This window comes from Lissotriton helveticus, chromosome 3_1 (genome assembly GCF_964261635.1).
Source record: "Lissotriton helveticus chromosome 3_1, aLisHel1.1, whole genome shotgun sequence".
Classification (NCBI taxonomy): Eukaryota; Metazoa; Chordata; class Amphibia; order Caudata; family Salamandridae; genus Lissotriton; species Lissotriton helveticus.
In genome coordinates, this window is record NC_136061.1 from 1,662,071,125 (window position 1) to 1,662,086,025 (window position 14,901).

The 14,901-nt window shown below is 41.3% G+C and overlaps 1 protein-coding gene across 4 annotated transcripts in view; it reads right to left on the reverse strand.

The window, feature by feature from the left end:
• Positions 1 to 14,901, reverse strand: part of LOC144823702 (uncharacterized) — a 317,027-nt gene that overhangs the window by 249,979 nt on the left and 52,147 nt on the right. The gene's annotated exons all lie outside the window — the stretch shown is intronic.

The following is a 14,901-nucleotide window of genomic DNA, read 5'->3' on the forward strand; positions in this document are numbered from 1 at the left end:
AAACAGGTTAAGGATAGACAATGCCTTGAGTACAAAAAGAGACACTTTCCTAAAATAAGTGAACCCGGGTTCACCATTTAATTTTAAGATCTAGTTGTTTACACTGTGAAAACACTTCCAGGACCACAACCTTCAACCTCGCCACCTTAGCCTACTCAGATATGGTCTTCAAACACAGCTGCTTTGTAGTCCCATGTTTCATGTCATGAGCATGGCTCCTGCCACCGCCTTCTGCATCTTGACTGGACCGACCGAGCATGCCACCTCAGCATTTACATATCCTACATCAACCTATTAAATGCGGCCAAGAAAACTGGACTAAGGCAATAAGCATATTCTTCATGAACGTTCTTCAAGACATTCACCACAATGGCCTGACAGAAATAGCACCCTCATCAGACCCCAGCTCAGATCAAGACCTTCCTTTGGAACTTCAAAGACACCCTGCAGCAAATAGACAACCTGCACTCCCCAATAAGGCCCCACTCCATGAAAATCCGGCAATCTGCTCTCTGATAAAGACAGATATTATGATAAGCAAACATGCTATCAGATGCCCTGGAGGATTGAAATGATGGTGCACAAATTTGGCAGTAGACTTCAAATCCTTTAAGCAAATCTGCTTTATTAGGCGGAGGCTCAACTAAGAAGATAAGGCATCAACTATAGAAGCACCATCAGCAAGGACGTCAACTTTGGCAGAACACTCTTCAAAGCCTGCATCATCAACCCAGCAAAAGACATCCCCCCTAGTCCAATGAGAAGTGCCATCAGCAACTTCTTTAAGGACAAGATTTATAAGTACATCAAAGGCATGTCCATACCTCCACTAACCACAGCTATTCATTCCTGAAACATTCGAAGGTATACATAAAAAAAAACCTCTCCAAAATAGACTTCAAAAAAACCTCTCCAAAATAGACTTCATGAATATATTCAATTTCTAAAACACAACCTCCTACAGATGACATTGTACCATCACTAGTAGCACCTACCCAGATACTCTCAAGGCTAGTCAGATCCTACTACTCATTAAAAAAAACCTTTATCATGGAGACCTTAAGATTTATCACCCAATCACACTGCTACTGTATTTAAGAAAAAAATGTTCAGACTTCTACAAGGATGATGCCTTCCTATTTGTTCTGCTATGCTTATCTAAAGCCTTTAAATTGAGCAACCATCATATGGTACTCAGAAGCATTGCCCTATGAATTGGATTCTATGGCACATTTTATAGTTGTCATTCTTATACCTCACAGAGTTCAGCTGGTTCAGATGGCTCGTCCAGGTCCAAACCCACCCCTGTGACTTCAGAGGTTCCCCAAAGCTACATCCTCCCACCAATGAGTTTCAACATACACATGGAATGCTTCAGAAACCTACTGCAAAATATGAATATTAAAAGCTATAAGTATGTGAATGGTATCCAGCGCAACCTTAGGATCCCATCAGCTCACTTCATCACTCTCCTACAGAACTGCCTTTTCTCTATGCAAACCTGTATATGTATTGCATACCTCAAGATGAACCCCACCAAGATTAATTCTGTCCTAAGGGCTAGCACGAGCAAGCAACTCCAAGTAGAGGAATGAACTGAGAAGATGAATCTGGAGGGAATCACACCACAACTCATCGGCAGCTCTAAACGACTTAGCAACCAAAGTTACACCAAATTCAGCTTTATAAAGAAAAATTAACTTTTACCCAAGACCAACACAGCCTTGCATCCTTGCTGTACACAAAGAAGCTGTTTCTTCCAGTTGTCCAGGTGCTAGTTTTGTCTTGCCAAGATAAAGGCAATGTGATACTGCGAAGAATCCCTGAAACTCTTATGGGCCTCTGAAAAACGTCTTTCATACAGAGGTACAACTAAAAAAAGTCTTTAGAAGCCTGACAGCATAACCACAAGGCTCAGAGATTGCCATTGGCTCTCTTGTACTGCACATATCACTTTCAAAATTGCTGCATAACTTACAGAGATGTACAAAATGTTATCAGGCATCCAAGAGCAAGATATTCAGAGGAAAACGCAGTAGGCGCATTCCAATACTTGATGGCGGGAAATGCAAAGAAAACAAGCACTGGCATAGCCAATAGGTCTCGCTATTGGGACCTTCTAAGTATTTAGTTATGCAGCACAATATCCTTGGTGCAACCACATCGACTGTTGCGTGGCTAAACACTTATAAGGTCCCAAAGGCGAGACCTATTGGCTATGCCAATGCTTGGTGTGGTTAGGTGTGTGGTTGTGTGTGTGGTTGTGTGTGTGTGTGGTTGTGTGTGTGAGGTTGTGTGTGTGAGGTTGTGTGTGTGAGGTTGTGAGTGTGAGGTTGTGTGTGTGGTTGTGTGTGTGGTTGTGTGTGTGGTTGTGTGTGGGTGCGGTTGTGATTGTGTGTGTGTGGGGGGGGTTGTGGTTGTGTGTGTGGTTGTGTGTTTGGTTGTGTGTGTGGTTGTGTGCGAGTGTGTGGTTGTGTGTGTGTGTGGTTGTGTGTGTGTGTGTGTGTGGTTGGGTGTGAGTGTGGTTGGGTGTGAGTGTGGTTGGGTGTGAGTGTGGTTGGGAGTGAGTGTGGTTGGGTGTGAGTGTGGTTGGGAGTGAGTGTGGTTGGGAGTGAGTGTGGTTGGGAGTGAGTGTGGTTGTGTGTGTGGTTGTGTGTGGGTGTGTTTGTGGTTGTGTGTGTGTGGTTGTATGTCATTGTGTGTTGTGTGTGTGTGGTTATGTGTGTGGTTGTGTGTTTGGCTGTTTGTGTGTGGTCATGTGTGTGCGAGTGTGGTTGTGTGTGTGTGTGGTTGTGTGTGGTTGGGTGTGGTTGTGTGTGTGGTTGTGTGTGGGTGTGTGTGTGTGTGGTTGTGTGTGTGTGGGGTTGTGTGTGTGTGTTTGTGTGTGGTTGTTTGTGGGTGTGGGTGTGGTTGTGGGTGTGTGGTTGTGGGTGTGTGTGGTTGTGGGTGGGTGTGGTTGTGTGTGGTTGTGTGTGTCATTGTGTGGTTGTGTGTGTCATTGTGTGACTGTGTGTGGTTGTGTGTGTGGTTTGTGTGGTTGTGTGTGTGGTTGTGTGTGTGATTGTGTGTGTGATTGTGTGTGTCTGGTTGTGTGTGTGTCTGGTTGTGTGTGTGTGTGTGGTTGTGTGTGTGTGGTTGTGTGTGTGTGGTTGGGTGTGGTTGTGTGTGAGTGTGGTTGTTTGTGGGTGTGGTTGTGTGTGTGTGTGGTTGTGTGTGTGGTTGTGTGTGTGGTTGTGTGTGTGGTTGTGTGTGTGGCTGTGTGTGTGGTTGTGTGTGTGGTTGTGTGTATAGGTGTGGTTAGGTGTGTGTGGTTGAGTGTGTTTATGTGTGTATGGTTCTGTGTGGTTGTGTGTGTGGTTGTGTGTGTGGTTGTGGGTGTGGTTGTGGGTGTGGGTGTGGTTGTGTGTGTGGGGTTGTGTGTGGGGTTGTGTGTGTGGTTGTGTGTGTGGTTGTGTGGTTGTGTGTGGCTGTAGCTGTGTGTGTGTGGTTGCGTGTGTGTGTGGTTGTGTGTGTGTGTGTGTGTGGTTGTGTGTGTGGTTGTGGTTGTGCGTATGACAGTAATACTAAAAGCCTCTCAAAATAAAGGAACACAAACATCGACTTTGTGGAAAGAGAAAGCACATTGTAAGTCAAACGGGCGCAGCAAAGCATTAACACAATAACATGTTCTTTGATGTTTGATGTTCTTTGAACAAGAACATCAAATGGGCGCTGCTAAAGTGATCGCGGGCGAAAGTGATCACGGGCGCTTAATGAGTATGACGAGGTTTGCCATTTGGCGCCTCGGCTCCTAAGCGCGCGCCCGTGCACATGCTCTGTAGCTCTAGGCTGGCCATGGTAGCATTTTTTGAGCCCTCACTAAAAGTCTCGCCAGTCCAGCACAAGCGCTGGATCAGGCGAGACCTAAAAAATGACTACACCCCAAACATTCTCATGTTGTAAATAAAGGACATGGAACACTATGCAGGTCGAAATCTAAGACAGAACGTGTCTCCTCCACTTTAGGTAGAAGCTCAAGAGGCTACTGTTCGAACAACATCTAACCTCAGTGTAACTACGCAGCACCCCTACACTTTGTGAGCCATGCTGCCCTTGCTCCTGCTACACCTTTCCTCTATTGCCCTTCCACCCAATATTTTTTCCCGCTCACCCATCCTCCCCCAACCTCCTTGTACTGTATCTCTCCTTGCTTTTCACAGGTCTCTGTTACTTTCTAGCTGTGTCTCTCCTTGCTCTGCACAGGACTCTGTTACTTTCTAACTGTGTCTCTCCTTGCTCTGCACAGGACTCTGTTACTTTCTAACTGTGTCTCTCCTTGTTCTGCGGAGGGCTCTGTTACGTTCTAGCTGTATCTCTCCCTGCTTTTCACAGGACTCTTGTTACTTTGTAGCTAAGTTTGAGCTACATAACACCACATACGTACATACATGCCATTTAGCAGCTGCTCTCCTTGCTGTGAAGCAGCTCTCCTGCCCGCCCCCTGAATGCCATCCACATGCTTTATTTGATCTAAAATATGATTTTAGACTACTTATGAATGTTTCTCTAATGATCATCATGTTGGTCTTTTTAGAAAATTCCAAGATATAGATTTTTGCTCTTAGTTCACCAGAATTTTCCTCTTAGCAGGTCAATTGTAGTAGAACTGTTTGTCACAGTAACTAATAACCCTATCGCCAATTGAAGCAGAAGCTCATTCAAGGCCTAAAATATGCTTTACAATACGCAACGCTGTCCGTATTGGAGGCAGCTAAAACCCTCGCACCAGCATTCTTAAATAGCCACATGAAGCATTGTGGGCTTTGTCAATTGAACGTTTCATTTATCCAGGCTTGTGATACATGTTTACAATATTTCAAGGTGCAATTTACTGGTAAACAATTGAATGAATAGAAAGAACAGATTTTAAATGCGATTTAATAGTTTCTCTAACAAAGGCTAATCTCATCTCATATCTTTTTTCTTGGAAACGCAGTATTAGGAAGTACTGCTTAGGAGTTAATTGAGTTACTGTTTGTAATTTGATGTACAATTAGGCCCAATTACTGGACTTTACCCAGTACACCAATTTTGTCTGGAAATAAGATCTTAAAAGAATACATGCTACTAACGGTAGAGCTCACTATAAGCTACAGTGCCCCAAGGACATATGCAAAAACATCTTTATTAAAGAAGGCTGAAAAGCCTCATTTTTTTTTCAGTCTCACTGGAACAATCCACTTTATATTATGCATTCCTAAAGCGTGCCTTCTAAAGAGAGCTTTTAAAAACTCTCCTTTTTAGGGCTCTTCATATTTCTCCAATCTAATCGGCCTGTGAAATTAGAAAGGAAGCAACAAAAATGCTTGGGCACATGAGAATATGGACATTCTACAATCTCCAGGGATAACACTGCCCAAGAACATTTATATATGTACAGTTGCCAGCTGCAACTTACTGAGTGTCTAGAAAAATGTAACCTAATCTAGTTCACTTTCAGTGTAAAATAAGCATACAATTGTTAAACTATAAACGGTTATATAACAAAATCTTTAATAACATTTTTATATTTTGTTAATAATTTATATTTATTATTGTAACTATTTTAAATATTTACCATTATTGCCTATGGGGTTTTAATTGAAGTTCTTGCCGCAATTATTTACGATGGGAGAGTGTTGAAGTATCAGTGGTTGGCTATGTGCAGTGCTAGACTTATTACAAAAGTGTAGGTTACTGCAAAAGTGTAGTTTGTGAATACCAAAATGTAGTAAACTTGCTCAAAAGTGTAAGTTACTTTTGTGAATCTGGTCCTGGGTGTCTAAAGATTGAGTCTGCAAATCAATAAGAGTTATTTATCAAAAACTTTATAAGGCTTTAACAACTTCTTGTACTCCCTAATGACCGCTGATGCCCAGACTACTATGTGACCACTAATATTTAAAAAAAAAAAAAAATGACACCTGATTGCATTGATTTGGAATGTTGAGATAAAAGAAATAGGGATATATATTGAATCTGAATCCCCAGAAACTATTTGGATCCCCATTGAATGTTCTGGCTAAAAGCATGTTAACATTCCTAAGGTGATAGTACTCTATTGTATCACAGATTAAATTATTTATTTTTTTGCAAAATCGTTTTGATTGGCATTTCATATTTGCACATCGTACATACATTGCGTTTATTTCAGGACAAAACATTTTGCAAATCATATTTCGGGACAGTGTAAGATACATTCTCCATCTCCTCAAGTGTGTCCGTCCACATAAGGAAGTGTAGATGTATGAAACATGTGTCTATGACTGATCATCTATCGCATGCATGGTGGGGTCAGCGCCAGCCGGCCGGGATGGAACCATGGTTAACATCTTGCTGTAGTTATGGTAACAATCTAAACTCTTCAACCGGGGTGAAATAACTAGGGTACAGTGCACCTATGGCTATATCGTTCAACAGAGAGCGATGGGCTGATACGAAGTTCTTCGGCTCTGGACTGTGCGTGTACAGATTACATTATTTATAGTATTAATTTGTAATTTGTGTCATCTGAGTAAACAACAAATCTGTTTGCTTTAATATACTAATATTTTTCACTCTCACTACTTTAATTTCAGCAATCAACAGCTCGTGCTTTTCTATGTAATTTACAATGAGGTGATTCAATAAGTTTGAATGTTATAAATTAAAAAAGGCTATTAAATCGTCTGGTATCAAACTCAAAGAAGCAAAATGAAAAATATCTTTGCAATTGAGTGCCATCCCAGTATTTAATAACAGGCTGTTGCAAAATATTAATAGCACAATGTCACCTCAAACCTTTGACAGCAAAGGCAATGCAAATAGCATAAGTTATGTTTATATCTACATCAGTAGAATATCATTAAACAAATCATTTTCACATTAACATTTTGTCTTAAATACAATATTATTTAATTTAGGATTAATCTGAGAGTTGAAGGTAACAGAGTGGAACATTAGTGTTAAGGTCTACCTTGTGGGATATGAGCAGTGATAACCAGATAAAGAAAGGAAAGGCAGAAAGAGTGACAACATGCAAGGAGGAAAGAAGAATTGTGGAGCGGGTATGGGGAGGGGGGAGGGGGGAATAGGGAAATAAATAAATAAAGCAGCAGAACTGCATTGCTTTCCATGCCCTTTCACTGTTTGGTCCTTCCACTAGGGGAGAATGCTATTCTGAAATTCTAAGGGGCCGATTTAGAAAGACATTTCCTGGCATAAACTAAAATGACCCTATTAAAAAAGCCCTAATGTAAGTATGCACAAAGGACGAGTACCAAAACACTGTCGAAGTACAACTTACAAGTTTATTCTACACATACTCAAACTACAACACAAATAGGTATCTTACGCACATGTGCAGTTCCAATGGGCCTACATACACGAGGCAAGGCAAAAGGCATGTAATGAGCATTTGGTCTACAGGCACAAATTATTAATTTGAGACATTTAGGAATGTTTACAAAGGCACTTGCCTCACCAATCCACACTCCTAATTTACAGGTGAATGGTCTAATCAATCACTGCACAGAAAGTGTATTCTATACACTAAACCGCCACTCCAGTCTGACTGTGAAATACTTAAGGCCAATGAGCATGTACAGAACTACTGTCTTCAAATATGAGCAGTCTTCAGTGAAGGGATTCTGAAACTTTAGATGCACTCTCTAATAACTTACAACTTGAATAATCGTACTCTGCTGCAAAACTCTTATTTCTGGTCATATTGTTTCCTTACAAAACAGGACAGCTTGAAACGAACTGGAAGCAGGAAGCTATGCTACACAGCACCACAGTCCATCCACTGTATCCGCCATCATCAAAAATATCCCCGGCAGCAACAGAAATAGCAAAAGGGCAACAAAGCAGTGCAACAACTATGTGCAACCTGTTTGGGCCTGTTCAGTTGCACATACAGCCAGTGGAAGCCTGGCATGTTCTTTAAGAGACGCTCCTGCATGCAACTTGTCCATGCCAAAGGTGAGTGTCGCCCTCGACATACACTTAAGTCTCTCTTGATCTTCATGGGTTTCATTTTGATTGGGTTTACAGAGGTTTAGGTTTGAAGTTTAATAGTACTCGCACCTTTCATGGCCAATATATTGTATTTTATACATACTCTAAGGGGTTCTGGTGTAGCCACTTTAAGCCATTGGCATCTCTGGTCAAAGTGCTTTAAGCCATTGAGTTGAGGCATTGTCAATCACATCCTGGATCAGCCTACAGAAGTATTTTAGTTTCACCTTCTTTCTACTGGCAGCTTGGTGTATCCTGAAACCTCCTTGGAATGTATGAGGAGAATTTGACATCTGAAAACTACCCTTTGTCATCATACATTTAATTCTATATCTTATCCTTGCATCGGATATGCAAAGCAATCCGTTTTTAATTATTGTTCACGACAGCAGTCATTTTTTATTGCTTTATTCAGTACTCGAATGTAAGAATCAAGCCTATTGGCATTGCCATTTCTTGTCCTGTCTACACACATAATCTCAACATCATGATACTTGAATGGATATGCGTGTTGCTGCTCAGAGATGAGAGGTTTCAGAGTTAGATATTTTCTCCTGCTGTAAATCCAAGCAGTCAAGTTTAACAGATCTTGGGATTTCCAAAAACATTCCCATAATCCGAACCCAGATCTTTAACTTTATTACATGTGCAATGAATAATGCCCAGTCGGCAGTACTGCATGCACAACATGACAGTTAATATATTAAACAGTTTGCCTCTTACAGAATCCTAGTTGCACTCAGAAAAAGAACATGCATGTTAAACACTCTTTTTCCCAATAGGTAGGCAGTTATCAGGAAACAAGATTGGACAAAAAAAAAAAAAGGAGTGTGGAAGCCATTATCAAAAATAATTTTGCAATCACACTTTTATGGGTTATTTTCGTGAACTTAAGGCAGACATTTTAATGTTTACCTTTCAACAAAAAATGATATAAAAATCTCCATTTGTGATCTTGGGTTGATTTTGCTTACACATCTACCATTACTACGGTCGTTCAGGGCTTCCTTGACTGAATTAATGAGCTATAATTTTCTCGGTTCATCAGTGCTCCTCCTCAAGCGTATTTGTACAGCCTTAGAAGTTAGAACTTGTTCTTTGAAGAATCTACCTTCTGGCAGGCAACACTGCGATGTCCACCTCAAACTGGTAACCCAACAAAGCTATTTTCTTCTTGATTCCAACCATGGATCAAGTGCCAAGAAAAAACAGTCAACTTTTTATACACTAAAAGAAGTTAAAGAGACATGAGTAGTCCCGCTAGAGCAAGATCAGAAATCAGACAGCATATGAGTTAATGATCTATTGACAGTATTTCATATGCACAGGTCTTCAGATGCGATTTCTCCTATACGGACACACCTCCAGCTAAAATGATGATAGAAGAGTCCCACCAACTGGAAACAGAGTGACACAAGGCCACCGAATAATGTGTTATAGAGCTATCACTTGGCTATCCTTTTGGGGATCTAAGAATAAAGATATTCCTAATAACATAAAAGTAGGTAGCCATTCCAAACAATGGTCACATTTCTAATGCTGCATATATGGAATACCAGTGCAACACACTCACAATTAACAGAATAACCAGCTACCTTAAAAATTAAGTATAACCAAAGGATCGATAATGTAAGAAAATGATAAGCCGATAATGCACCCAAAATAGTTGACCACTGCTCCCCGAAACATTCTTTCTGCTGTTTCAGACAAGGAGTCTGAACCTTCACCAGAATGCCTATTGGCAGCATTTTTTTATCCTTTACTCAACACGAGTCTAGCAATCGTCAATACTTGGTAAGCAAAAGGCCTGTGTCTGGAGCACTGAAAAGCTCTTCACTGTCTGCATTTTAATAAAACAATGCCTGAACACGTAGAATGCACTAAAGCTATTGTTCTATAGCTAGACAATACTGATTAATATCCCTAAAAAGGTAATGGTCAAGCACCATCGTCACCACAATTTCATTACCGGACACATGCCGCCATATGAAATCAAATCAGCCAAGTTGGAAAGCGAATATAATATTCTGTCATAGACTCTGGAGAATTGTCATTACTTATGCGGACACCTCTCTGCAACACTCCATATTCTTGCTCATGTTCATCCCCCTACACAGACTCCAAATGGTGTCTGTGAGGAAGCAGGTAAATATATGGTGTGGTTGTGCAACTTCATCATGTGATCATTTCACAAACCCATCTTGGGTCCAGTCAGGCTCGTCTGCAAACCTTTAGCTCAACCATGAGTAGTTGAGGCTTTCACCAGTCAGGCTCTGTCACAGGAACAAATGCAAAGCATTTAGAAGAACCAAAACATCTGAACAAGAAAGAAACACAACACAAAGGAAAACTGAAACCAATTTACAAAATGAGCTCTTATTTTTACGACTATTTAGACACCAAAACAAACAAAATCCATCAGAGGGTTCAGGAGATATAAACTGTTCAGCAAATAATGAATCACTGCTTTTCATTCAAATCACAAGCAAGCGTAGGCAACTACTGCAATTAGTGGTTACATGGAAACTTATGAAAACATTTGTAAAATTGTGTTCGGTTACTCCAGCCTGCTTTGGGAGGCTAACTCCGGCAGGGAGCAATTCACAAGGGCCAATAAGGCTTGACATAACAGTTACCTAGCAGTCAAAGTAGTCCCCTGTCCAGTCATAGGCTCAAAAGGCAAACCAGTAGTAGTCATAATGCAATGGATACAGGATGCTGAAGGATGCTGTGGGTGGTGTTCTGGCAACAGGCAACTTCATGGGGTCAACAACAAACATGGTGGGGTGACTTTAGCCACAAGGTCCGATGTCCCTCGAATTCCGGTTCAGACCAACCAAAAACTAGTTGCACCTGGCTTACTGGTCTCCGGTTACAACAAAACCAGTGGTTCTCTTTAACTGAGGATAGTGCCCGTCTTGGTCAACCAAACTGCACTCTGACGGTTCTCCCAGGTCCAGCAGACCTGGATGGGAGCATTGAGCCTTTGTCTCCCAGGCTCTGCTTCAGGGGTCGCCAAAGCAGGCTTCTTCAGATTTTGTGGCCTAGTAGCTGTAACAGGAAGTCAGCCAACTGAGTACTGGAGTCACCTCTTCCACCTGGGGCTTCGGGATATCTTTTTATAGAGCAGGGCACCACAGGCACAGTCCTCTCTTTGCTAGCCCAAGGATCAGCAGGTTCAGTCTCTCTGTGCCAGGTTCAGGGAACAGCAGGGCAGTCCTTTGTCTGTCCCCTCTCCGGTGCAGGTGTGATCGAAGGTCTGGATGCCAGTGGTACCACTTTTATAACCAAACCTTGCCCTTAGGGATGAGGTGACTACTAGCCAATGGGCTACCAGGTCCCCTCCCACCAGATGACGACTTCCTGCAAAGTATGGCATCTAGCTTTCCCAGAATGTAATATTCTACCCACTCCCAAACTGGTAGGCCCTGTCACTCCGTGTGTATGGAGCTTGGCAGTCCACCCTAGAGGTGTGGTTAACTAAGGGCTACACACCTACTGTAAAACTAGTTTGCCAACTGTTTCCCTCTCTCTGTCCACAACTTCAACCTGTCTACCAGAACAAAACTACAAAAAAACAGGATTAGGGAGTGAAGAGGTAATGCCCCTCACGGGCACTAGTTAAGTTCCAAACAAAAGGATCCATCTCAAAGAGGTTCAAAGGGAAGTGTTCCCAAACTTGGTAAGGCATGCACAGTGTTTGCTTAAATACCCCTCACACACCAAAAGGGCCCTTGGTGTCATGCTTCATCATAGGGGTCTTCCCGCCCCGCTGCTGGACGGGGCGTGCTACGACTAGCGACTACGCTGGAGCACTGGTATTGTAGTGCTATGTGTGGTGTATGTGTAATGAGAGAAAGGGTCAGGGGTGGATGAGGTGAGTGGGTTAAAAGGTTCCTGGCCTTATAGACTTAAAGAATTTAATAGATCTTAGGCTTGTACTGTTAAAATGGTAGTTCGGAGATATCCCACGTTTTAATGTGTGGTACTCCTGGTCTAGTCAACATGTTTCGAAGCATCAAGGCTTCTTCATCAGGACTAAAGATGATCCCTTTAGTGCTCACTATGTTGCTATCAATTGGTGCAAAATAAAAGAGTGCTATGTACAAAGAGTGATATTAAATACTGTACACAGTCGGTATTGTTAGCATGTAAGCTCAGTCAGTATTTCTGAAAGTAAGCCTGAAAAAGAGAGGACAGTTATTACACATGCGCCTCCCAATGTACAAACACAGATCACCTGTTGGAGATAAAGGTGATAAATCGTGACTGTAGTGTCTTTTATACTTTAAAGTTAAACACAAGTGCTGGGACCTGTTCAGGAAAAAAGGGGAAGGGAAACAAACTCATGACATACATACAGTGAGTGGGTTAAAAGTTACCTGGCCTTATAGACTACCTACAATACTAATTCAAATCAAGTATCGAAAAAAATAAACAAACACTGGAGAATTCTCAATTGTGATGGTCTTGATTTCCCTAAACCAATGTTCTCTCACAAAAGGGGAAGGAACCTAAGGGATATTTTGGTCCACACAAGACCAAGAGCAATACAAGAGCAGAATTTACCAAACAATAGCCTACAACCAATACAGGGCCACTACCCATGTGGCACCTGCAGTACATGTGAACTAAAACAGAGGAGCAAGAACATCACCAAGTTTGGGAACACTTCCCTTTGAACCTCTTTGAGGTGGATCCTTTTGTTTTGAACTTACCAGAACAAAACAGCAGCCCCTCTAGTGTGGGTCCACCGATAGCCCTTCAAAGGCAGCTCAACGTTTGGTCTTCCTGCCAATGAGAAAAAACACCTCTTCCTATAGCAAGCCCTTTGTGTTCCTTTCTGAGAGTCAATCACACCTCCGCCTAAGAGGGCAGAAGGCTGCCTTGTGGCCAGCAACCATAAATGGTCATTGGAAAGGTTGGACAACAGAGTAGCAACTTTATAAAGTGTCCTTTCTTGAAAGTTACATTAAATTCTACTTGGGCATCCAAATCGTGACCTGCAAAGAACAAGAGACTGCTGTGGCGATCATGTAACTCACTGTGCCATCTTTTCCCATAATGTACATAATGGCATCTATGTAAACTACATTTACGCACAAAATCAAATTTAGGAAACTTGAAATCTGAAAATGCTAAGTAAATTCAACTTGGTACCCACTGCGCTTTGAATGCACAGATGGGTGTATGCATGGGCACAACAAGTGGCAACTCTGCACTACTGTAGTTTGTGAATATAAGACTAAACAAATGGGCAGCAGATTGCATATCTCTAAGTAATCTCTTGGTAAACCACTGCACATGATTGAAATACAAGAAGCAATCTTCCAAATTTTGGGCATGGCTTGTACAAAGGTCTCGTTGGGGGCAAAAAAATGCAACTTGTGAAGGTAAAATCCTTTCAGGATTACTAAAATCAGGAATGGTAGGATTTTACCCTCATAAGGGGCTTGTATTCACATGAAAATGCCACTAGTATGGTAGGATGTTCAAGCAAAGAAATCCACATCTATGGGTGGGAGCATACAAAAACACCATAAAAATGTAATTCACTAACATTTTTAGGTAGTTTTCAATTGTAAATCTGTTTGTAGATTTAGTCCTGCCAAGGGCAGAATTAAATGAGGTTAGGGGTGAGAATCGAAAGGACAACCCCACAAAAGTTATAGCAGTGTCAAGGAATGGGTTTTGCTATAGAAAAACGACTTCCTCCGTAAGTGTGTGAAAACAAACGTAAGTTTGCAAGTGTAAATACTTTCTGTACAGATTTTATGGCACAAATGTGACAAACCCAGGGTCTAAGGAGTATTAATGAAATTCTTGAGAATTGCTAAAAAGCCAAAGAGTAACCCCAAATGTGTATGTAAGTCAACAGAAGTACATATTCAATTCTTTTCAAAGACTTTGGTGAATAGTGTTTAGAGTCTTTTTATAATAGAGATTCATTTTTAACTCCTGGTTCTCCATATATTTCTATAATACTCCGTTTTTTTCAAATATTAAAAGATAGTCCTACACAGATAATATTTCATGTCCTCCGTTTTTGGCGTGTATCTCACCAATTAAATTCTACTTAGCTATGTATATTTACGCCACAGGTTTAGCCATACACTTCCTCACATTCTAGATTCCGGTTCATCATCAGGCCTCTTTGTCTCTTAGAAGGTAAACCAGCCCCGTCAATAAGCAGCATCCCTTTATCTTTCCCAGTATCCCATTGGTGCTGATGTTATCCTCCCATGCATTTCCCCTTATGCAGGTTCTGCCAACATTTACCCTCTGCCGAGTTCTGAACACACTATTCAAGTCTTCATATTTTTTAAGACAATCTCACGGCATGTGTCAAACCTTGTGCATACACGTCAAATTCTGGACGAGTGTATTGGACTGCTATATGAATATCAAGGTCCATTCATAAGCAAACCGTTTACCAGAAACTCAAAGGGTTTGGTTATTCAAGAATAAACTATAGTCCAGTAATTGCTGTATCTCTCTATGCTGAAAAAGAGGTGAAGGACTTTTTCTTACCCCTCCTCAATCTTTAAAGCAAGCAGGTTTAAAAAACAGCAACATTTAATTACTTTTAAGACACCTACACCGAATTTTTGTGGCAATGGCTGTGTAATTAAATCATCCATTCGGCGCCAGCGAAAACAGTAGTCATACTCTTTCTTTCAAATTATAAAGATTGTATTCGCTTGTAAAAGCGATTTTGAAGAAAATATTTTGAAAAACAGTGTGACGCAACTCGTTGCTTTCAAGTATTCTTTTATTTATAGGGTTCCCTCGTTCAAGTGAATTCATTTGTGATTGTGTTACGCTGTCTTTATTTTCCGGTTCTCACAGGAGGCTATCAAATATTTACCGCGCTGCTGCGTGTGC